The 24,592-nt window shown below is 34.7% G+C and overlaps 1 protein-coding gene and 1 long non-coding RNA gene across 2 annotated transcripts in view; one reads left to right on the top strand and one right to left on the bottom strand.

The window, feature by feature from the left end:
- The window catches only part of LOC137863907 (uncharacterized), a 361,629-nt gene that overhangs the window by 114,015 nt on the left and 223,022 nt on the right, over positions 1–24,592 (bottom strand). The window lies entirely within an intron of this gene.
- KLHL4 (kelch like family member 4) overlaps positions 19,063–24,592 on the top strand; it is an 81,460-nt gene continuing 75,930 nt past the window's right edge. Inside the window, exon 1 of the mRNA XM_068697504.1 lies at positions 19,063–19,209. The gene's annotated coding sequence lies outside the window, so the exon portion shown is untranslated. The remainder of the gene's footprint in view (positions 19,210–24,592) is intronic.

Genomic DNA, 24,592 nt, shown 5'->3' with positions numbered 1-24,592 from the left:
CTGGTCTTGGATTTTGTTCCTTTTCTGTTTGTGTGCAGTCATGGCCAGCCAGATGTCAAAATGTTCAAAACTGAGTAATTCTGCTTTCATGTATGATCTTTAAAATTCCTGAACCCTTTTGAAACTCAGGATTTCATTCACACTTCAACACATCTTCCTGAGGAAAGGCCAAGTAGGGGACTCTGCTGACTTACCCCTTACATTTAATGTTCTTGGAAAACATCTTACTGCTACAGCTTTTCTGCCTTGGCAATTCTATGGTACATCAAAACTATTATTAATATAGAAAGGGAAAAATACACATGCAGAAGTTCAAAAGCAATGTAAGCACAAAGAAGCAAACACATACCATAAATATTCTAACTATGGTATTGCAAAAACATTTCTGGTTTTGCTTTAAATAAGAGCTCTAGGAAAACCAAAACACTAAACCATGATATCAACCTTGACATTATGGAAAAATGCCTTGAGTCTGGTTCATTTCATAGATATATATTAGAGGATAACAAAATTAAAATGATCTTGTATATAAATAAATATGAAACTTATTGAAGAAAATCATATGTGCCTACCGTGTTTAAATTAATTTCATATAGCTCATCATATCTGCAGCAAATATGTTTGCAGCATTCAGTGGCTCAAAAATAGGAAAGTAATCTTATGCATTTCCTATTCTAAGAAGAAGGGATCATGCTTTGATTTAGATTCTTATCATCTGATAGCCTTAACTTCATCGCTATGTAAGAAGATGGAGGAAATGATTTATTGTTGACTGTCATTCTTTCTGGAGATGAATAATCTTCTTCCTCAGTATTAAAGTGGCTTTCAGGCAAATCAATCAACCATAGATCATGTCATAAGACTGTCTTCTGATGTTAATAAAGCATTCTGTAATAAGGAGTTTTTATGTGTTGTATTTATAGACACAGAAAAACTATAATATCCTGTTTAAAAAGGGACCATCTTGCCCGCGATACTGTTTTAAACTTAAAACACATACATACATCGCTCTATCTTAATTCTGCAATATATACTGTGTTCAAGAGAGCAACAGTGTTCAAAAATGTTTTCTCAAATAAAGTGATCAAGTTAGGATGACAATAGTCAACTGAAGTTTCAGAGTATGAGTAATGGACATCATGTAAATTAATTACAGCATTTCACTTTGAAAATTAACATTACTACATAACTGAAACACTGCCTTAGGTTATAACGCAAAAAAGACCAGTTAATGTGGAGCATCCTATATAGTTGTGTCGTACTTTAAAACTGCTTCTTCTTCAAATGTATATATCATAATGTGACAACATAATGAAATGTCAGAACTGAAGAACACACAACATTGTCATTTTTCCTACACTGCCTAGTCTGACTTTGGCACAAGCATAGGGTAATTTTCAGGTCAGGTATTCACAGAAGTGGGCAATTTAAATTATCTATGAATTCTTTCAAGTCACTGATAATTCATTACCTCCATATCTCCAATAATAAGGAAAAATGACATTTACTGCATAATTTAAATATTTAGAGGAGTGACTGAGTAATGACTTAGGGTCATCAAATTTAGTTTTGTAATTGAACTAGAGAGTAAAGAATTTGAAGTACAAGGAGAGACTTCTGGGAAACAGGGAAGCAATTCACTTTCTAAACCTAAAATTCTGACTTAAATTATATGCATGCATGTGTCAAATGTTTAGACCTGTCAGCTGATCTTTGTTGATCTTAATGCTTTGGACATGACATTCTATTATCACTTCTTGAATAAAGGTTGGCTACTAAGGAAGAGCTCAATAGCTCAAACAAACGATTCATCAGAACTTCCTAGGTGGCTGTCTGGTCATCTCTGTTTAGTATTTGCAGTGGTATGGATAGGGGTTTAAAATCCAGCCATAGCACAGACATTTTCCTTTTTGGAACAGAGATGCCTATGTGTAAGGCAGGAACAATCCAGATCTAGAATGACTGACACCAGACAAAGCAGGTGACTAACCAGAACTTTGTACAAAACCAGAACTTTGAACTTCATACAGTGGAAAATCAGATAACTAAAGGATTCAAAAAAATTTGTGGGGACAGTGAAGTAGGCAAATAAAGTGATCTGAGTAGCTATGGCTTTTATGCTCATAAGGAAGCAATTTAAGTTTTGGTAGTTCAAAGATTAAGAGCCTGCAGTGAACAAAATTGGCAGAGATGATGAACTGTTTAACAACTTGGTAGGATTTAGAGTGATTATGCCTCCATAATAAGCATCCTTATTACTTACATTTAACCCAGTGTGCTGCAATTAATATAGACAGAGGGGAAAAAAAGGTTAAAGACGTAAAATTTGCTTATGTAAGCTAAATAATTGCTTGAATCCTTAATGATTGCTAAGCAAGACTAAAGATTTTTGAGATGATCAATAAAGTGTGAGAAATTACTATTTTTTAAACTGCATCTGAATTTCTAGTTTTTGAACAATATAAAGCAGCAGTTTCTGCAGTACCTTTTACCTACGTAAAACAAATGAACATGGCAAAAACACCATGCAGCCCAACTTCTAAGAATTCTTAGAACTGGTGATGCAAAACCACTATGTTAGCACAACAAGGACTCCAAACCCTACAGATTAATTTTACTTTGAGGTTTTATTGCAGTTTTCCCTTCTCTGCAAAACCTTATTTGGCCAAACATTTAATCACTATAATTTAGTTGATATTAATGTTTGCTTTTTTTTAATCCTTGGTTCTTTGTTATTTTTTTTTCCATTTTAATTCTAGAGATTGCAGTGGGATAGGATTTAGTGGCCTCCTATGTGTGAATTTGGGTTGAAGAAGCCAGTTAGATTAGTTATCTGGTTATACTGCTGAGTTATTTGCTATCTGATGGTGCTGAATTAGATTGCTAAAGTACAACCTTTACAATCTGTCACTTTTCCAGATCTTTTAAGTGCTGTTGATATCATCCTAGAAATTTCAATCACTAGAGTAGGAATAGCTTTGGAAATTATTGATGTCTATAATAAGGTAATATGTCACAGCAACAATGTCATTTTTGTATGGATTCCAGCCTGTGTAGATATTAAAGGAAATGAAATGGGAGATAAAGCAGTCAAAAAAGCTTTGCGAAATAATTCAGAAGTCATTGAGAACAGAGAATTTGGTCAGTCAACAAACAAAAATGCAAAGCCAAACAACTAATTCTGGCACCTGAAGGTTAAAGAAGGGTAAGTTAATTTCCAAAGAATATTCAACTTCTTTACCCATTTACCAAAAAGAAACAGCAATAAAATCATGCCTAAGAACCAGAGATTTTCATTCCTACATACTGTAAGGCTGACTAGTGGTACTTATATGCAAGAATGCTTTTCTTAGATGTGATGCCCTCTCATATTTCTTTCCTAAAATTTAACATTTTATTCAGGTCTGCTTCATCATCAACTTATTCCAACATTCAAAATACTGTTCAGCACTGTACAAAGTTTTGTACACAATTTAAGAAATCCAATATTTGTACAAGTGGACATGTTCTCTTATTTGAATAATTGATATTAAATGCAAATACAGAAGATCTAAGAAGAATGAAATATATAGTACCTTACAGATTTAAGTTACCGGAGCTAAATCTGTCTACTAAGTCATACTTTGGTATTTTTTTCAACTCAAGTAAAATATTAATACAGTTTGCAGTACATGCTTTCTTTAACTACATTATTATTGAATTTTACTTCAAGTTACTGAAAATGCAGTAAATAAAAGGGTGACCAAAGTACTGTCAACACAATGTTTAGGTGAAAGAACATCACCATTAAAACATAAACCAGAGCTGACTGTTCTCAGTGAGTGTTGTACTTCAATTATAAAATGTACCCCCAGCCTCCTACTGGGAAAGACTTCCCCCACATTTTTCTTTTAATTATTAACTTTGCTACTCTTACAGTTTCATGTTTATATGATAACAGAGATCTGTGTATTTCCCAACAAGGTCTTATCAAGGCACATATTTTATGTGAAGTTAAATGGTAACTTTTCTGTGAATCCTACAAAATCCTGTTCTTTCAGCCCTGCATCAGCCAGTTCCTTCCTTCCCTATTGCATGCAGCTACATGTGTTACTGTATACAAAATCATGAAATGATCCAGGTAAAAAAACAGTCTGCATTTCACTGAAATTCACATTTTTGTACATGGGGGCTATTATTTCTAGTAGGGTTCATTTGATAATTCAGTCAACGATGTCCTACCATGAACAGTTGCTTAACGTAATGGGGAAAACAGTAGCCCTCAGCTGCAAGCCTATGAACACCTTGAGGCAGCTGTGCCACAGAACAACGCACCTTAGGACTTAAGAATGTTAAACCTCATTTAGACAACCACCTGATATATGAAGATACAAAAAAAACAAAAAAAAACAACCACCACCACCAACAAAAGAACCCACAAAACCAACACACACACCCAAAAACACCATTACCACCAAAAAAGGCCAAATACACAAGACACTGGTAAGAGTACAAAGGACTGAAATCTAGAACGTTGCTTACATTTTTGTTTATATATAATCTAGTCAAAAAAGAGCTTCTCTGTAAATTATTGAGCTAATTATAAACTGATAGATAAATAAATTATGAGAAAATTACCAATATTGAATCAGTTCTTCATTAACAAAAACACAGTTATAACATAATACCAAGAAATTCTTCAGTTTATTTTGCTCTATTAAATTCCTGTTACATACATGTGCACAAATGTTGTGTATATAATAATTAATACCCTGCAAGTAAGAATTTTATGTGGTAGTGGATAAAACACTGCAGATTAAGACAAACCAAATCACCCTACTTGCCTTGCAAAATTTCTAATTGGTTTCACTCTATGCTTGATCTTAAATTCTAGGTTTTTGGTTCAGCTACGTCTCACAAAAGACTACCTACAGAGTCACCATAGCAGAAAGATAAACTGCAACCATGGCAGTTGCTCAAATCAAGACTACATTAAGCTCTTCACATGGCATAATATATTTTTTTGAGAGAAAAAGACACCATTTTTAGTTTATTCTGACCATGTATTTTAATTCCTCCACTTGTCTGAATAGCTGATTAACACAGAAAGAATACAAAAGCAGCCCTAAATACAGTGAAACTATGAACAAACATTGCATATTGTTGAAACAAAATTCAACAATATACTACTGTAAGCCAATAGGTAGATTTTTAACCAATAGGTAGGTTTTTACCTTCAGTAAAAAATTATACATAAAGTATTAAGTTCTATATAAAATTGTGTTTGTATGTATAAATGTATGTATAAAAATACCTCATACTTCATAAGTCATACATGTTGTACACCAAATAGGAGAGTGTCCCCCCAGAAAAATGTAGCTGTCATGTACACCATGAAGTTTGCAGAAATTTAATAATACTGGATAGCCTATTACATGTAGACTCAAATTTACACAGAATGTGACAATAGTATTTTTACAGCAGTAATTATATATGCATTTCCAATATACTAATAATTATAGAAAGCAAGAAATAATAGAAGCTGCCCTGATACACTTATTTCCTTTCCTTCTCTCTTACAGCGTTATTATTTACCTGTTTAAAAGGTATACTCTTCATGAGCTTTACTCCTCTGCTTGTTTATAAAGGTTAAAAGCAGGACATTAAGCTCAGCTACAGATGACTGAGGAACATTGCAGTAACAGACAAAAAGAAAACAAAAATTGAACATCGATACCTAAAGATACACTCGAAAAATCAATCCTCTTGCACTTAATCAAAATCAATACATATAGACACACACAGGAAGCTAAATTTATGCGCAACCCATATTTTTAGAAGTGAATATTGATATAATTTTCAAGATCTTGCATTTGTATGCCCACCTTGAAATATCTTAACTGGGCTTGTTTTCATGGAAATGATACTCTGAACTGCTGAGCATGTATCATTGAAGTCTACTGTCTCTTCTGGTTTGGGTGGCATACATGTATTATCACACAGAGCACCACATCCCTATCTGAAAGGGAACCACTGCTTTATTCAGTCGTTAGCAGAACAACAGCCTCTCCTACAAAGGCAGGCTGAGAGCGCTGGGTTGTTCAGCCTGGTGAAGCAAAGGCCCTGGGAAGACCTTACAGTACCTAAAGGGGGCTGCAGGAAAGCTGGGGAGGGACTCTGTCGGGGGGATGTAGCGATTGGACAACAGCGAATGGCTTTTAACTAAAAGATGGTAAAGTTAGATCAGATATACAGAAAAAGAGATCTATTGACAAATGTGAAAACATGAGTCATAGCAGCCTGAGGTGCAGAGCATAGTATTACGTAAAACACCTTGTTAACATGTGTAGCTAAAGAAGAGTTCAACCGTGAAATAAATAAATAAATAAATCCCCAACAGCTAAACAAAAAAAACTTGAAAAATATTTTACCACCCTCTAGTGGCACAATGTGAGATGGACATGAACAAAAATAAAGTGTTTACATGTATTTTTTTAGCTATCAATAAGAAATTCTTAAAAACAAAACAAACAAACAAACAAAAAAAAAAACACAAAAACCAAACCAACATTTATTTTGTCTCCTGCTGAATCATACTAGGTTGCATAAGATACAATATGAAGAGAAAACCACGCTGACTTAATTCTTACAGCTACTAGTGTAAAATGCTTCTTACTATGAGTGTGAGCTTTTTAAGAGAATTGGCTTGAGATAACCTCACTGTTCAATCCTGTTGAAGATTTTTTCATTTAATATTAACCAATGAAACAAGCCCAAAGTTTTAAACCCCAATTTGTACTACACTGAATGCAATCTTTATTTCTTAAAGTGCAGCACAAAGTTCAGTCAAGCTTATATTCTAGCAGATTTATAAACTCTGATTTCAAAACTCTCTAAAAAAATCTCAGACCTTAGAAAATTAAAACATATTTAAAAATAGAAAAGAACACATATATGTCAAAATGTAGAAAAAGTATATAGACATCTGAACTTCACTGTATGCCAATCCTTCTGTTCCATCCCTAAATCAGGCAATGGACTCACAGTATGTCCACTACACTATCACCTTTTAGCATGATCTTGAGATGCTTAAAAGCCTTCTCTCCCCCCCCCTTTTTTCTTTTTTTTTCTTCCTTTTTTTTTTTTTTTTTTTTTTGATTTTAATAGGTGGGTAGATGGGAGCCTCAGAAACATCTTTTGATCTAACATGAAAGACTGAAAACACTGGACTATACTGATGTAAATTAACTGAACCAGTACACCTGACATCAAAGCATTTCCATCTACACTAACATTGTATTCTCATGCCAATTCTCAGTCAGAAGGTTCCAGGGAAAGGTCTTTCTAAATTGTTAATAATTGAAATACTGGCTGACCTTAGCAAATACTTTCCATAAATCACTGATACCACTCTATTTTTTCACTGACCTTTTACATTTTTTAATGTGGCTACTCCAGCAGTTAAAATTCATCCATAACAATTCTTCATGAGAACTAGATCACTTTCAACCCAGGCTGTGAAATGGCCAAGAAAACAAGTCTACACTTCTCTGGGAAAGACCATGCTTCCTTTCCTTGCAATGTTCCAATGCCCCTGCTTCAGGGGATATTCCACTACTGCTCTCCTTCTGTTGAGACATATGACTACAAACCTGCTTTTCACACAAGTGGATAAATGTTTCATCTCAATCACAGTAAACTATGTCTGTCAGCTGCTCATTTCCTCACAGTATTTCATGGTATATTATGTATTAAATTGTTTTTTTGCATGAAATCTTCTTGCTTTACAAAATTTGAAAAACAAACAAACAAAAAACAAACAAAGCAACAGGCAGCATCGGAGAGCTAATTAATCTGTATTGAGAAGCACATCAGTTATCAGGACATACCTGAAAATAGTTGACAAAGTCAGTTCTTCTGAGCCCAACTCTTTCTGTGAAGCTCTCTGGCCATGGCCGCTCTGGAGCACAAGATAGTTTCTCATTCTGTGGCTTTTTTATTGTCTGCTGCTCCTCCACCAGCTCCTGCAATTTCAGGACTGGGCCCCTGCACTCTCACAAGTACCATGCTATAGGTCCTGAACATTGCATTTCATCACTTACAAATTGTTTGTAACTCTTCTGCTCATTCACTTCACGACTCTGCTCACCTACAGCATTACCATCTCTGCTATTCCTGTTTCAAATCATTAGATAAGTCTTAGATTTTTATGCCATACTTCCTTACCTTGTTAGCATGCTCCTACCCTCCTTTTCAAGAAATTTCAGTCTTTTCTGAAATTTTCTTTCAATGAAATTTAAATGGGTACAAGATCCTTCTTGGTATAAAAATGTTAGGGATCTTAAAGAGTATGTAACTTCAAACAACTTCTAGTACAACTACTGAATATTGCACTAATTACTTATCTGCGGTCAGTAGTTGCATGCAGTCTTTAATTTGCTCAAGAGCCTAAAAATTTCCCATCTTTATTATATGTATGAACTTGAAAAGAAACTTGTCTTTTCAGGCAATTTCTGAATTTGTCTGAACTTTTCAATTGAAAATTAATTTTTTGGGCAAATCCCATCCTCTATAAAACATTAATTATGGAGCAGTAATTGTCAAAGTTTCTTTATCAAATCACATGCATTATTGTAATCCAGTATCACACGATATTCTAATCCACATAAGGTATTGTATGTTTTAAATACTTTTAAACCTTCAGCTATTCATAAAAAGCAGCTACTAACAGGAAACAGAGACTGCTGTAATCATCAGATCTCAGAAGTATTTGATCATTAGTAATCTTATTCCTATTGCAATTTTGATTCCATACTAACAACATTTCTGCCACATTTTTTTGCTCAATAAATTTGTCCTTGTGGAAATGACAACTATCAGTTCTGTCTGGCTAATACAGATGTGTTTGAGGAAAACTAAAATGTCACTATTTTCAATTACAACAGCAGAAGATAAACATCAGCTCATTACAGTTTACTTAAATCTTGAGTCTAAACTTACTATGAATTACTTTCTAAATCTAAATGTCAATATTATACTTAGGCATATTGATTTAGACATATAAACCTATTTACCTTTCTGGGTCAGAGTTTGTGTCTGTTCTTCAAATAACTGGATACTCAAACAAGGTAATACTAGTGGCTTTGGATTATATAAAGAATTTGCCTCAACTGTCCAGTTTCATTAGTAGGTGACAAAAGCCTGTTTTTTTCCCTCTTTTTTTTTTTTTTTTTTTTTTTTTTTTTTTGTGGTCATGCAGCATATATGACATTTCAATACACACCCAACCATTTTTGTATTTTACATAATTCTTGAGTGTGAAATTAGACAAACTCTGAAGCTCCAATTGAAAACAACACTTCAAGATAAACAAGTTCTTCAATTTACCAGAGCTTCAGAGAGGCCATCTCTATATTCATTTAGTTGGACAACAATTTACATTGACAAACTCACAAAACAGACTTCAGATTTCTTAGTTATCATTCCCTATGCAAATGCTGTTTTTGCAAATTCTTATGGGATACCTCAGTCTTTAAAAAAAACATTTATTTGGTGTGCTTTTCCCCTCCCACCCTCCACCTGGTTCTTTTGATGCCTCTGCTACATGTTCTTGGCTGCAGAAATGACAATATCGGAAGTTTTCTCTGAAGCCTGAGAAAACTAAACCACTTTCCTGACCACCCCCTACCCCCCCAGACAAAACTCACTACTAAAAAGCAACATTACCAAAAAAAGAACATTAGCAGCAGACAGAAGGATGAGAAAACAAACTTGAAAAAAAAAAAAAAAAGCACCAGTTAGTGAATATTTTCTATGGAACAGAGATCCTCACCAGCAAGTCTCCTTGGAGGAGCTGCCTGCACCTGATATAACCTCACCTCCTCTGCTGTGCTGTGTAGGCTCACTGCTTGACCCACAGCTGCCCCCTGACTGCTCTAACACCAGGCAGTGCTGAAGGAGCTACACCCTTCACTGTTGGAAGGCAGAGGTGAGGGCACAGTGTGACATTGAGCCTGGGAAAAGGGTGGGTAGAGGGGACGGAGAGCAGGGTGGTTTAGTTTGTCGTTGCTTCTCACCCGCCAACTCTGTCTTGATTCGCAATAAATTAATTTTCTCCAAGCTGAGTGTGTTTTGCCCATGATGGTAATTGGTAAGTATTCTCCCTGTCCATCTTGATCCACAATCTTTTTTCTTATTCTCTCCCCGAGTGAGAGCATAGTGGGGTGGGGGCCTGGCAGCTGGCCAAGGTCAACCCACCCCACTCAGCTAGGCTTCCTCCCAGACTTCAGCACAACCCTCTGGCCCTTCTGCAGACAGGTGTTAGCAGGAGATTGCTTTCATGATGCAGCTTCTCTCCATCTGGATTCTTCAGATAATCCAAAATGCCCACCTTCTTCAATAGCAGGTGTCAGTACTGAGTTTTCTACCTGTGAAGCATATATAATCTGCATTTTCTGTTGGAAAATGCAGATTATATTTCCCTGTTCCCTTAAGCAGCCCACTTGCAATAAGGGAAGCAGTAGATGGCAGTAAGCACATGACACCAGGCTGCTACTTTTCCCTAGCCCTGCCTTCTTGCTATTCCTGCAAATAGCCTAGGAAATGAGGGATAAGGACTTCATTTTCATCCCCACAGCACTTGTTATGACGTGCTGGAGGAACTGTTATGCCAGGCTGGTCTCCGTCAGTATTTATTGTATATACCATAGTATTTGATCTCCTTTTTTTATTATTATTTTATATATTTATTATTATTATTATTTTTTTTTCTAGAAACACCAAATGATGAGTAAAAAATCTGCATTTGAAGAAGTAATTTGTAACAGTTCAGGTATTTTCTTTTAGCTACCCCCACACCTAGGGCAGCATTACCCAACATAACTGAGCAGTGATGAGGAATCTCTCCACATACCCTGTCTTGCAAATGTCTCAAAGGAACAGTTTAATCACTGTCAACTAGTTTTCATGATCAGCTCTGCATGCATACTCATAGGAGACTTAACAGAATGGTACACAGCTTCTGCTATCCAAGTAATTGCTGCTTCCCTTTGATATGTTCCAGCCCTCCTAGAGAATTTGGGTACAAACAATATTTAGATATTTAGATACATGCACTTCAAACAGCAGGAGCTGAATACTTGTGATAGAGCTTAAACAAAGGGAGATTGGCACTTTCCTTCTGGAAGTTCTGAGGCAAAGTAGGTTTTGTTTCCTAAATATTAGAGTGATTTGGATTTCCTTCCCAATCAGGAAGAAAATTACAGACTACAAGTAGTAATTAGAATTTTCCCTAGATGTCTACTCAAATTTATTTTTAATGTTTAGGTTTACAACTGACTTCAAAACATCTTTCCTGATTGAAATAATAACCAAATGAACAGCGAGCAGTAAAAGGTGTTGTTTTGGTTTCTGTTACATATTTATGGTACCAAATAAAATGAGTAATCTCAGAGTTCAGTGTTTCCTAATTTGCAAGAGAATACCTTGAAATATACGGTCTACAGTAACCAGCAGATAATTCACCATGCTAGTGTGCATAGCTTTTCCAGGCTGGGATGCAGAGTCCTCTTTTGCTGTAAAGATAAGAGGTCTGGAAATAGAAAAAACCTGACATTAGTGATCTAAACAGCTGAGATATTAGAACATGCTGATCAGTATAATGGTAATCCCATCCAACCTGAACCTTCTTTTGACGTTTAGTTTAAGAGGAAAAATAGAACAGAAGTACATAGAGGTGATGGTTTTCACCCAGCAGAAATCTGCTGGGGCTGAGGGTGTGGAAGGAGAGGGTTTATTTTGCATCTTATTTAACCTACACAATGGTATCTAGATAAGAAAATCTTCCAAACCACTGAGATAGCCCCTGTGCTCTGCTGCTGAATGAATACATTTTTGCTTTCACCTTTCTTGCAGTGTGAAGAGGTAACAAGTAATTTTTAATTTGATGTTCTACAGGCAGTATTTCTACAGAAATAGAATGAAATCTGAGAGTATAAAATACAATTGTAGTGCTGTCCAGAAGCACACTGAACAATCCAGGATGGAGTGTGGATGCTGAGATGCTATATAGCTTATTTAAAGTTCTTGGCTCTGTACATCCTTATCTGGACTAGAGAAGGTAGTAACAATTGGGACAGTAAGGTCAGGAAGAATAGAGGGCAAACCTACAATGTTGTATTCTATATATCCTACAGGAAAATGACAACAACAAGAAGCATGGCCTATTAACAATCACATGTGCCCTCACCTTCTAAATATTTCAGATAATCTACAAAAGACAGAGAATCAAGGGAAGAGCATACAGAACACTTTCAAGACTTTTCAGTAAGAATGGCTGAAAAAGAAAGTCCTGATCTTGTTTTTAAGCAAAATCTGAAATACTGTTTTGGATTTGGTAGCAAGCAAACATATAAACAGATGGGTGCATTTATAGGAGCTGTGGGAAATGTCTGCTCACATGGATGAGGATTCCTGTTGAAACTGCTCACAGTAGTGCTGGAAGAGATGAATATATGAATTGCTTAGAAATAGGCTTCACTGGTGATCTTCCGCACTCACAACTTCATTGTTTCTCAGCAGACTAGAATGGAGTTGTGTCCTTGGACAGAACAAAGCCTGAGCATCCTGATGTGAAGGAACTGCTACTTAAAAAACTCTGCCCTGGGCTGATGGCTTGTCTGACTGTGCTCCCAAGTTCTTATGAATGTGTTCACTGTGAGTACTCTCATCAGTGGAGGAGGATATAAATGTATATCTCTGATACACTCTTGACACACTCTACATCAAATCTCCCAAGAAGAGAATGATAGCTAGGGAGTGGTCATTTACTGAGAAAGTGACAGTCATTTTGACAAGTAAACTCTATAAAGTCACAGCTCCAGGACCCAGAGGTAAAGTCAGGCATTAGCTGTCTTGAACGCACACAGATCCATATGCTCCATCAGAGACTGGCAGATTTATAATGTAACAGGCTGCCATGTTAAATGGAAGGTGATTAGAAGATCTCTGTAAGGGAAGATAAGTCTTTACAGAAGGAGAGTGTATGATTTTTCCTGATGAACTCTGTGGACTTGGCCACAACAGGATGTGACTTTTTTAGTCTATATCACTTTTATTATTGGCCCAAAATGTATGAGAAACTGCAGTTAGGGCTTAATTTGCTAAGCTAAAGAAAGCTTTTTTTATTTGAATACTTATCACACACAATATGAAATTGATACATGATTCATTCAGAATTCCACATTCATATTTTTTAATAAAAGTAATTCTTCAATGGTAACAGTTTTCACTATAAGGAGTTGCGCTCGAACTCTTAGCATGATAGAGAACAGTGGGAAACTTTTAAACATTTAAAAAAGCCAACAGAATCCATATGTGATGAAAGTAATATACATCTAATTATCTACATATTTTTTCATTAGCATTTCAGTGATTTTATGTCTACAACTTCGTCATGAGGGGGAGTGGAGAGGCAGGCGACCTAATCTCTGTAAACACCAGTGATAGGACCAGTGGCAATAGTGTTAAGCTGAGGCAGCAGAAGTTTAGGCTTGACATCAGGAAGAGGTTCTTCACTGAGAGGGTGGCTGGACACTGGAACAGGGTCCCCAGTGAAGTAGTCACTTCACCAAGCCTGTCTGAATTTAAAAAGCGATTAGACTGTGCACTTAGTCACATGGTCTAAACTTTTGGGTTGACTGGTGCGAGGCCAGGAGTTGGACTTGATCCTTATGGTCCCTTCCAATTCTGGATATTCTATGATTCTATAATTATATGATTATATTTATATTTTATACAAATTCTGATCAAAGTCACCCAAAACTGAACCTAGGTCTTCAAAATTCCAGCTCAATACCAATATTCATATTTAGAACACACCCCTCATATTCACTGAAAAATAATATTGATAAACATTAAAATTGTATGCATTAATCTCCTATATACCTTTGAAACATTTATAGGCAATTAACTCAAAAATGGAGTTATGTTCTAAACAAAGTAAAGGAAATTCCTTCACTCAGGCAAATTTATGCATACAAATTTAAAAGAGAAGTGTTATTCTTCTTGTCAAATTCTTCAAATATAGTACATAATACTGTATTTCATTCATCATAACAATAATGCTAGAAATATAGAATTTATTTTTTTTTTGCATATGTCCTTGTAAAAGTGATTTCTAAAATCATATGGAGACAGGTGCATTCACTAATGTAATGAATTGTTATTTACATCATCCTGAAAATACTCAAGATTACTAATGGTACACTTAACATTTCAAACATAACCCCCTAACCCTGTTCAATGAATTATGAAATGATCCAGCAGAGGGACCCCTTCAGTTAAAAATTAAAAGCCATCCATGAACCAACACTTGAATCAAAGTCTGAAAGTATTTTATTTAGGCACACAGTTATGGATTGTGCCTAAACTAATATAATCACACAAAGTGTAGGAATATGTCTGATGCAAGACAGAAAAGCTTAAAACTTAATTATAAATTCTCTCTTTGTGTTCCTATATTTTCCAAGAAAAAAAGATGTGTAAAGTTACTTTGCTATTTAATATATTACTCTTAAGAATCCGGTTCAACTACATGTTTTGGGGGCTGACTGGTACCACCATTCCCAAGTTGCTAAATAACATATGTCAGTATTACAGGTAAGAAAATCAGCTAGACAAATTGTATATTACTAGCTGATTGTAAAATGGGAAATAGTGCTATAGCAGGGGATGAAATTAAGATCAAAAAATACCACTTACTTATTTAATCCATTGCCTGCCTTACAACTAAACAGGACATCCATTGAAATTTGACCATCTTAAAACTATCTCCTTGAACTGAAGTAGCACAGAAGGAATGTCTGAACATAGATAGCATCCTACAATGTTGCGGCTGAAGCGTGCTGATGACTGGTAGCAAAATACATACATTTAGAAAGTACAGTTCTGCAGCAAAAACTTCCTAAAAGTATTTTAATGTGACAGAAAATCTTATTAGTGAATGTATCTTTTGCAACAGTTGCCATGGCAGCTCACTCAGGCTGTTGTATAAATGTTTAATTTTTCACATTACAGGAACTCAGCATTTTATAACCTTCTGCTTGTTATTCTTCAACTCTGTGAACTCCCATAATATTATTTCTATCTATTCATAAGTGATAAAACCTTTGTAGTGAATGCTTATTCACCCTGAAATATGACAAAATCCCATCTTGAATAACATTCATTCTAAAAAGAAATTGTAAGCTATGAAATTCTGCTAACACAAATTCAGAAACAAAAACAGTTTATTACACTGTTTGTTCTCAGTGCTCCTCAGTGTTCTAAGATTTATTACACATTAAATAGTACTTTACAACACGGGCCATAATGTTGCTACTGTATTAAATCAAGACTGAAAATTAAATCGATTTCCACCCACTACAAATTTAGACAGGTTGTATTTCGTTGGTATGTACTAGTAGCACACAGAGATGGTTTTGATACACAAATTGGCTGTGGGGAAAAGCATTTTGTTTTATAATCATAGTTTCATGAATTAGGTTATTTACACATAAAACAGTAATCTGAAATCAGCTAAACCCTTGGCTTTAAGGATATGCCTCATTCATAGACAGAAGTCACAGTCTAGCAACTTACTGTGATTAGGCAGGAAATTGATGGAAGATTTATCTTTGATCCTATTTACTAATGAAGATTGTAGAGACCAGTGTTTTTGAATATAACAGAATATTTTGAATATTAATAGAAGAAAGAAGGCAGCTGTTTCCTTGAATGCAACTTCATAACACATTTGCTGTACCCTTTGCCTGAAAATTCATCTTCCTCATCAGGCTGTTCTGACGCTCTCTTCCTTGTCTCACAGTCAAATATCACCCATTCAACTAAATTACCTTGATTACTCAAGTTCTTTCCTCTTCCAAGAGTCTCTACACTTGCATGGTCTTGCTATGAATGAATGTCAGTATTAAGTGACTATATTTTTTCAATTTTTAATCAGTTCTGATTGACATGAGAAAACTTAGCTAGAGTTAAAAAATCATTTGGGGAAATAATTCTTTTTTAATTAAGTATGCCAAGATGATGGACAAGTTTATAAATGTATTAGAATAGTAACATGGGAAATAACAGAAAATGTTTTGCAGATAATTATTTTATGGTAGGACATCATTAGATAAGTTTTCATGATAAAATTTTAATTTTGTGTTTCAACAATGTTAAAATTAATTTCAACTAATGTTAAAAATAAATGCTCTTCTCTATTGACAGGTTATTTTAATCTCTGATTTTTACACTCCTAATGCTTTTTTGGGTTTTCCTTTTCCCAAGCACTAGTAGAAGGAAATGGAATCCAATTGCATCTACATCGAGGATATTTTTTTCTCCACATAAGCAATGTGGTGATAACTATCACAATTAAGACAGATGGCAGATGCTAATTTCTACCCAACTGATATACAGTGAGTTTTTGATCACCATGTATGGTAAGAGCTCAACAACTTGTAAGCTAGTTTGAAAGCCTCATTAGATGACCTGAATTTGCTGGGCAGAAAGCATATGGTCAGCAAAATTAGAAAGAGAAAGAAAAGAAATGTGATTAGTTTTCCTGTCTTCCCAAATCTGCCAGGTCTATTTGAGTAGTCCTGCAGAGGTTTCTTATCTCTACACATATACATGTAAATAACGGTAAACTTGAAGAACTCTAAATGCTATATATATAGAAATATCTATTAACTACTTATATTAGAATCTTCACCCATGTTTCTGCCTCTGGTTGGTTTACAACACTTATTTAGTAACATTAGTTAAATTATCATCCTGGGATTACAGAAACACCTCACAGTTCCTATAAGAATGTTACATTTCTGGAGACCACAATTAAAGAAAAACAGAGAAAAATGTAAATCCCAAACTATGTATCTAAAAAATATTTCTTATTTTTTAAAGCTTATAGGCTGAAGGAATTTCATTGCCGAACACTTCAGATTTTTCAGCAGTGCTCAGTGCTATGCCATAGAAAATGAATGCTGCACCTCATTTGCTAAGAACTGATCTCACAGTATATATCAACATGCTCAAACACTGTGGTGGCTGTAGAACAGGTGTAACAAATTTACTTTCAAATGCACTTATATATAGAATTCCTTTCCACATATGATCTCAGCTATAAAGCTGTCTCTAAGCATTTATGCTAGAACACTACTTTCTGTCTCTCATCAGCAGGTGGCTTCCTTTCTCCTATGTTAAAATTTCAGGTATTTAAACAAAGGGCCTTTATGAAGAATTAACATCTACAAACTCAACATCCAAAACAAGTCCAAGACATTAAAATAATAATAAAAAGAATATAATGAACTACCAAGTAATTGAAATAATAGTGAACCGTACTGCTCTGTACTGCTTTTTTTTTTTTTTTTTTTTTTTTTTTTTTTTTTTTTTTAGTGTCAGTCTGTATTTTAGTGGCCCATAATGTTAAAGTTTGTGCAACAAATATTCTGGACAGTACACTGCCTTGAATCCAATGACATTTTTTGAAAGCTCAGCTGGAAAGATGAACTTGTGATAAATTATTTGCAATGATATGACTTGATGTTTTATTTTTTATTTTTAATTTCAGTAGCATTTCTTTTTCCCCAAAGCAATTTCAACTATTGCCTTACATACCTTTTATTTAATTTAAAATCAATAAAGCAAGGGGAATATATCCTCGCTATTCAAAAATAACATTTTTCCTTTGTTTTCAGAATACACATACCAAACAAAAATCAATACTTTATATTTCCACACTTTGATTTAAGCTCACTAAAATTAACCTCAATTGTAAGTGTCTGGTGGATTCTTCATTCCTTTCCAGTGTGACATATTATTAAGAATTTTATTTTTAAATTATTTACAATTTTCATTTGTTCTTATCACTATTGGCTCTGGATACGGGGGAAAAAAAAAAAAAGATAACCTTTCATGTTTACTAAAGGAGACCTCATAACGGGCCATGCTGATTTCCAGAAATTTTCTCTTGCAAAATTCAGTTAACACAAGAAAGAGGCTATAGAACAAAGATGTAAAAAAAAAAAAAGATGCCTCATCCTGCTAGGCTTTTGGGTGCAATTTTAGGAAAAAAAAAACAAAAACAATTATAAGTTCCACTGAGCTTTTACAGTCTACTTCTGTGTCTGAAGATCCTAACTTAAACCAAGGTATCTGGTTGAAGCTGGACCAATTTTTAGTTGCTTTTCCTTTTTTATATATGCTTGTCAGAAAGCAGGAATGAAATTCAAAGCTGTATTTAACTTTTTTACATGGACATTTTAATCCACAAGGAAACTAAATAAGCAGAAAAAAAAGTCAGAGGCACATACTATATTCTATCACGTGTCTATTAAAACTGCATCAGTTTCTGAAGAAAAAACAATTTGTGCTTAAAGAGCATACTACTATTACAACCCTCAAATGGGAAGCAAGGGAAGTGCCATCATATTCTGATCTACTCATGAGTGATAATACTAAACTCTACAGAGTTCAGATACTATTTAAAGAATCAAAACTATTTGGATAAATTTTTACATAACTGTATCCTTTTGGAACATGTTCCCAACCAAACTGGAAATATGGAATAAAAATTAAGTGGAATTTTATTATTTGTTATCATACTGTTTCAGCATTTTCCAATTAAAGTATTTGTTATGGTAGTTCCAAAATTAAATGATTAAATTAAAAATAAATAAAAATACATTTGAAACAAGTTAGCCCCTACAGAAGAGACAAGTAACAATTTCTGGAGCAATTTCTGAAATATTTACATTTTGAGATTGGAAAATTTCCTACAATCCTGAGAAACACACAGTGGTAGTAGTTGGGCGCAACACAATCTTGAGGCTACATGTTGTTCAGAAAGCTGAAGGTAAAGACCTCAGGAAATGATCTTTGGTAAAGGCATTATTTAATGTAGATGTTGAAGGAAGTACAATGGAGAACATTTATCAGAAATTTCCGGCTAGAGAGGAAGATATGCTGTTTTAGGGGAAAATACAAATATTACTCAGCAGACCAAGGGCAAAGGAAATAGGAAATGGGCTAGAGAGTTCTCTAAAATAATCTGTCACTGAAACACGAGAACGTACGCGTCTGTTGACAATTCTTTTATTTCAAAGCCTTCCACAACTCAAGATCCTTTTGCGGCACTGTGCCATTATTTGAAAGTTGGCTACTTCCATTTCAGACTTCTAAAAGGTAGGATAAAATATTTAATTTGATTCCTATGTTGACATATCATTCGCATGTTTATTATTTGAGCCTTTGGAATAACTCATAGGAAAACCAGGAGCTTATCACGGAAACAATACATCTTAGAAAGGCTGTAGCAGCTGACTTTGCTGCTTTTTACAGACTGCAGAGAAATGCCAATGATGTGGCCAAAATCTTTTAGGAGTCCCATTTGATGAAAGGGCAGAGTACACCTCTACAAAAGGGTCTCATGTCTGAGCCTGCCCAGGTTTTGACAAGGGGTGGAGCGCTCCCTGTGGGAGCTGATACACAGAAGAGGAAATACCTACTTCTCATATACAACATGTAATCTGTGTGTGGGTAGAGAGAAAGATTGTGCTTTGAAATCTGCATTTTTAACCTTGAAATACTTGACTATACAGGCACTAAATATAATGAATGCCTTAATTACAATAGTGTAATTTAGAACATGTATATTAGGGTCAGCTTCCAAATAAATTTAGCCTCATTAATAATTTAAATTTCAGGTAATAAGGTAAAATAGCTGCTTGTTTGAGTGAAGAGAAAATACATACTTATTAACATTTAAGTAATTGTAATTTTATCACCATACTATTGGTCAAATTAAGAGAAAAATATCTCCTCACACAGGGGAATATACTAACAACCCTTCCATCAGCTGTATCATTCGTTGTCCAGTTTAATTAAAATAAAATCTCTCAAAGTTAAAAATAAACGTTAGAAATCACAGTTGCAGCAGTTAGAGTTACATTATGTCTTATACTACTAAATATTACTGGAATGCCCTCAGTTTGACAGATGCTTTTGAGGCTTATCTGAAAACACGGTGGGAAAGAGGGAGAAGTACATTATATGGAATATTCATACTGCTTAATTCCAGATACCAATAATCTGAAACAAAACTCTCTATGTTCCCCAGTGGAAAAAGAGGCTCCTCCAGAGGGTGATTTAAGGGCAATTAAATTAGGCCTGTTGTTCTGAATTACACTCAGAAGGCTCATAAAGCTAGGCAAAGTGAGTATGTCCTACAATGTTTGCTATCAAGAATACAAAAAAGAGCAAGCCAGGAAGAAGCAATACCCTAGGTGAATAATCAGCATGACTGCAATCTTTCACTCAACTGGGTGCTTCTCTCTGTATACCTGCTCTCCCTTCTCCATTGTTCAGTTTGTACACTGGTTTAAATTACAGTATCATGTATTCCTGACCATAACCTTACTTTACAGTGTAGATAAATAAACAATTTCATTAAGAAAGATTCAACTAGATAGTGTACTCAGATGCCTAAATGCTTACAACATTTCTGAAGTAGGCTTTATTTTTTTGTACATGAACAGAGGAAGTGGATCTTTATAAAACATCTCCTCAGTGAGGAAAAAAACAGTTTAAAGTATTCTCATTCATAAAGGTTGATAACCTCAAGAATGCTAAAATTACTGTGGTTGATGCAGATAAATTTGATGGCAAGAAAAGAGGAATGTAACAGAATCAAAGAGTAGGACATAACGATAGAAGCAATTTAAGCATGATTTTGTCAAAAGGAGAAAGACAAATTAAACAAATTAGTTGGGAGATATGATTACATCAGCAAACATGAAAGATGCTCTCTGTGGCTTTGTTTTTATTTCTGTAATTCATCATGCTTCCCTTGGCAATGCTGTGAGGGGTTCCCTGAGTCGCATGGTCCACTCTCTGGGTCTGGCCTGATTCTGCCGGGCATGGATGCTCTGCCTCCCAGAAGCCCTCCTGGCAGCATCCCAAAAGCACTGAGCCTGCCCATTGCATACACTGGGGGACTGACTGGAGGGTTGTAGTACTGGCTTATTTTCCAGCTGCCCTTTTGAAAGGCAACCTGAATGCATAAAGCAATGTGGCACTGCACGGTTTCCTCCCATGCAGAGCCAAGATACAGCAAAGCATGCCTAAAGAGTGCCTCAATAACTGCTCTAAAGCACAGATTCAGTGAAAGGAGTTAAAAAAGGGAAAAGCATGAAGAAAACAATTCAGTTACCTCCTAGTTTCATGACATGTATATATATTAAGATAGTTCTATCTTTTTTTAAACACTGGGTATCTCAAAGCTGTGTAGGTAGTGATGACAGCTAAGTACTCAAATGCCTATGTAAAGTGAGATATCAGATTCAGATAATTTTCTCAAGAAGAGTCTGTGTAAAAATAACTACCACCTTTCTGGCAGCATCAATAAAAACTGATTATCTTGCCTAATTCTCTTGTGCAGTAGAGATGACTTCCATTGGATCAGGTGTGGGGAATAAGTTTGGGATGAGGAAGTTTGTATTTCACCTTGCTCTTCCTATAAATACTGCTTAGATAATGTAAGGTTTAGGCTCCACTGTAAGAACTACTAGCCTGGCAGTTTATTTTTAAATACTTTAGTTTGACTGTTCATTGTACTGTTAATAGATATATTTTGCAACCTACTGAAAACTAGCCAATATATTTATTTCTTTTTAGTCCTACAGTTAAGAAATATATCTATATTTTTTAAAATCTGAACAATTTCAGACTGCAAAAACAGCATATTAACTTTACTCATACCTGGAGCTAAACTATAAAATACTAGCAGGCAAAGAAACACCTTCAGAAAACACCCAGCACAGAACAAGGTGATGCATCCTTTAAAGTATCAATTTCTGCACATACTTACCATTTCTAGCATGTTTTCTATATTCATTGGAACAGATTCTAAGGTAGGAAACCAAGAACTGAGTACATGCCTATAACTAATAATGGAGGATTGACCACTCCCCATTTTTCAAACCATTTGCTAAAACATTTACAGCTCTACAAAGCAGGGTCCATTAACACTCTGTTCTGGTGAGACCTGTGCTCCTCAATTTAAATCTGCTAGGAGTCAAATATGTCTTTTACAAATATAAAAGGTCAAAATATGCAGTGATGACAGGGTATGTGGAAAAAAGAAATCCACTGATATGTATTATAGAGAGGAAGAAACAAAATTACTCTCAGGGCACAAACAACATAAGTAACCTGTGTGCAAAATATACATTATATACAATTATTGTAAAATTCCAGTTAATTCTCTTTTACAAAATGCTGCTGTCCTATACTGGTGCTAAATTAAATATCTTGTATTTAGGCTATATTTATTTATTTACTATTTATATTTTATTTATTAATATTTATTTATTATTATTATTTATATTTATTTAAAATAATTTTTAAAGTATTAGATGATTCTAAATTTTCATGCTATCCCACCACTTTATATTGGACTAAACTGTACTTACCTTGCTTTTGAGTATACATGGATAAATGAAAACTTAGGGCAACTGTGTGTTCAGCAGCTGTATTTTAAAATTTGGCACAATGACTCTTCAAACACAGATGAGGTGGGATTAATTTGACTTCTATATCAGTAAGATTGAACAATCTGCAGTGTGCAATACATTTCAGTATTTGGTTCAGAAAAGGAACAGGATTGTCTATTTCTGTTTCTCTTATGAAAATACAAAGTCTTGACATAAAACCTTTTTTACTATATGCTGGATAATTATGTTGTTGAAGAATAAGACAATGTCAGTTTCGTTCCATTAACTGAAGATACTATAAATTACACAGAAAATGTCCAAGGAACAATAATATCTAGTAACATCATCCCTTGGAGGAGCTATGTTTTTTTCTGTCTCTCTCTACACTGCACATTCAGGATTTTTAGACAGAAAAAGCCCCCAGATTCATCCCACAGACTGAAATGTAAGTACCCAGAAGGGTAAATCAGCTCCATCAAAGTCTGTATGTCATATTATATTTATAACCAGATCCAACTGCATGATGATTGGTATAACATAATCTAGATCAGGCTCACTGAACAAGGTCAATGGGATGGAAGAATTTGCATCCGTCTCACTTTCGCTTACCAAAGAATATATATATGTATCTGTTATAGCAGCAGATAGTCTGGCCAATGCTTTCTCATTTTTTTTCCTGTATGCAAATCCGGCATATCTCAAAAATTCTGGAGTATACACTACAAATAACTCTGTGCTATAAATAATCTGCAAAAATATGCACAAACCAAACCAAAACACACCACCACCATGTATTTTAGGGTGGCAGTCTGCTTAGCTTTGGTGAAAGCCCACGAATTCTTAAATATATGACTTACTTCCTGACTTGAGTAGTGGGCTAATTTTGCTCTGTAACTCTGGAGTGATTTTCAATTAAAAAAGGTCATTTTGGGATATTTTTGATCGTACAAATAAAGTAAGACCTAAAGCATGATTAAAGATGCTGGATTGGCAGTGCATTTCAGGGATCTTTGCAATTACATGTGGAAAAAATAAAAAACACAGACTAATTCAGGCTAAAAGGGTCCTCTGGAGGTCCTAGTCCACCTAGTCCAACATGTCTCTTTAAAAAGGATCAGCTAGAATGACATTTTAATGAAATAAGATACATAAAGATATGACAGTAACAGCAACAATACGACCTTGCAATAAATAGTTACACAATAAATTGTCAATTAGTGACCTTTAATAATCACTGGCAAACACTTAACAAAATTTGGGACAAGATTGAAGTTTTTTTTTTTGTTTTGTTTTGTTTTTCCTATTTATTTATACTTTTATGACCATAAGAACTGTAGAAGAGACTCAACAGTCTACTTGGTTCACATTCTTGCAGAGGAAAGCAATAGGTATCATTTGGTTCAGACTGAGGTATGGACGCATATCTCTTTATGGTTTAGATCGGATACATCTCAGAACAGTCTGGTTTATTAATACTGTAGAAAATATCTAGCCAATATTGTATTTCAGATGTGAGCTGAACAGATTGTTAAATGTTTCCAATACACAGCGAAATGTTCTCATGTCTTTGAACTGTTGCAAGTCATAGATTTGGGAGTGCAAAACAGTAAATGACTCACGGGCAACCTGGTATAGTAGGATTTAGTGTGCCTTTATTGTCTGATATGGATAGATACAAACAAATGTCAAAAACCACCCCCCAGGAAAACTCTAAAGAGCAAAGTAAACTCCAGTGCAAATAATTTTTCAACTTTTAGTTTAAGGGATTTAGGTGTCTTAATTTTATAAAAATGTTTTTACAAATCAGATACACAAAACTTGTATATTATAATCCCACACTGTTTCAGTTATTATTATTATTATTATTATTATTATTATTATTATTATTATTATTATTATTATTATTATTATTATTATTATTATTATTATTATTATTATTATTTTATTATGTGCCTACTCTTCACATTGTCAATATTTCTTTGGTTCATTTTGGTTGTATCAGTATCTTTAGACTTTCCAAATAATTGGATGGTATCAAGAAGTCTGAGACATGGAAACTTGTATAACAGCTTGTA

This window comes from Anas acuta, chromosome 13, assembly GCF_963932015.1.
Source record: "Anas acuta chromosome 13, bAnaAcu1.1, whole genome shotgun sequence".
Taxonomy (NCBI): domain Eukaryota; kingdom Metazoa; phylum Chordata; class Aves; order Anseriformes; family Anatidae; genus Anas; species Anas acuta.
This window is presented reverse-complemented; position numbering and strand designations above follow the sequence as displayed.